The sequence below is a fragment of the Penaeus monodon genome, chromosome 33 (genome assembly GCF_015228065.2).
Source record: "Penaeus monodon isolate SGIC_2016 chromosome 33, NSTDA_Pmon_1, whole genome shotgun sequence".
NCBI classification, from domain to species: Eukaryota; Metazoa; Arthropoda; class Malacostraca; order Decapoda; family Penaeidae; genus Penaeus; species Penaeus monodon.
Window position 1 is genome coordinate 30,801,329 of NC_051418.1, and position 413 is coordinate 30,801,741.

Sequence of the window (413 nt, forward strand, 5' to 3'; positions counted from 1 at the left end):
GATTGGTGTGTTTATTTATTTCTCTTCGTTTCATCCTCCTTCCGTCTCACTCTCTTTTCCTTCGTCTCCTCCTCCTTCCTTGCCCTTTCCTCTGTCTCTCTCTCCATCTTCTCACGTCTTTTATTCCTCCCCCTCTCTCCTTCTCTGTTTCTCACTCGGTCCCTCTGTCCTTTCCATTTCCTTTTTTGTCCCTCACTTTCTCCTTCCTTCCCTTCCATCTTCCCCTCCCTCCCTACGTCTTCCTTCAATTCCATCCCCCTCTATGCCCCTCCTTCCCTCCCTCCGTCCCTCTTTTCTATCTCTCTCTTCCCTCTCCCTCCCTCTCTCCATTTTCATCTCCTTCTATGCCCCTCTCCCTCCCTTTCATCTTCCTCTCCCTCCCTCCCTTCATACTTTTCATCTCCTTCTCTGCC